At 40.7% G+C, this 1,333-nt stretch overlaps 1 pseudogene; it reads right to left on the reverse strand.

Annotated features, from left to right (window-relative positions):
- Positions 1-413: 413 nt before the first annotated feature.
- LOC101562035 lies at positions 414-903 on the reverse strand (annotated as a pseudogene).
- Positions 904-1,333: the final 430 nt, after the last annotated feature.

A 1,333-nucleotide genomic window follows, 5' to 3' on the forward strand; every position in this document is an offset into this window, starting at 1 on the left:
ATGCCTAAAGGTATATCAATTGCTGACTTGTCACTTCAGAGTATATTGTCAGCCCCACATCTTTCTTCCTCTTGATTTTAAAACTTTAAAAAAAAAAAGCATTGTGTAATTTTATTAACCATTCAAGTACAGTAGCATCTGGTAAGATTGGGACAGAATTGGGACTGAAAAATGAACAGATATTCAGGATCTAACAATTTGAAAGAAGCCACGGTGTACTTTTTCACAGACATGTTTTCACAGAGCCAATACAGCACTAGCCATTAACTCAGTACACCAAGTGTACTGAAGTAGAAGAGACGCAACAAGAAAAACCAGCTACATCAGAAAGACCAACACTTTAGAAAAAAGAGTAAAACACTTTTAATTTCTCCCCTTCAGCCCCTAAAGCAACATCTTACAATTTGGATTTACCTATACAGTCCTACATCAGCTTCTAGAATATTTGTCAGGAGGGAAAAAATAAAATGACACTGGCTAGTACAGTCTTTGGATACTTAGGAAGGAAAGGGCAAGAAAGTCAGTTCTCAGAACAAATTAGTCAGCTTCAGTTTCACCAGCAGGATCTTTGGATTCTTCATTCTTCCAGACTTCTTCAGTGTGCTTGTTTCTCTTCAATCATCTTACTGAAGTTGTTGTTCTCTTCTATTGCTTTTTGAAGCCCTTCTTTCTCATGCTGTCGTTTCTCAGCAAACTGCTTCAAGACTTCAGCTTCATGGGACTCACGTCTTTCTTCTGCAGCTTCTAATTTCTTCTGAATTTCCTCCAGGGAAGGATCCTTCTTTGGAGGGAAAAGGGGAAATCTGGGACAGATTCTTTTGACCGTGGGCTGAGAATCAGCTCAAAAGCCTGGCCTGAGGCACACTTCTCCAGTTCTTTCATCTGAATATCAGAAGAAGCCATGGTGAACAGAGGACAAGAGTCTGGCTGGCGGTGTATTCCACGGGCAAGCAAAGCCCTGCTCGGTCCAAGCCGCCTGGCCACACTCTGAACACCAACAGACCTAGATGCGCACAGAAGCGCTCTTGATCTTAAATCCTTTAAAAAAGCCTTTACACACTTTCATTTCTACCTAAAGTTCTCTATCCCTCCTCTGAAATTCTCCAAGGCCTATACCTTGTCCTCACTTGCACATTGTGTCTTCTAACATAAAATTCTAAGTTAGAAGAATGTCAAAACAGGAATACAAGCTGGGGATTTAGCTCAGAGGTACTGCGCCTGCCTAGCAAGTGTGAGGCCCTGAGTTCAATTCCTGGTACCAAAAAGAAAAAAATAAAATAAAATAGGAATACATGCACACAGAAAACTGCAAATCTCACAGAAAAACAACTGA

The sequence above is a fragment of the Octodon degus genome, unplaced genomic scaffold (assembly GCF_000260255.1).
Source record: "Octodon degus isolate 3935 unplaced genomic scaffold, OctDeg1.0 scaffold00038, whole genome shotgun sequence".
NCBI classification, from domain to species: domain Eukaryota; kingdom Metazoa; phylum Chordata; class Mammalia; order Rodentia; family Octodontidae; genus Octodon; species Octodon degus.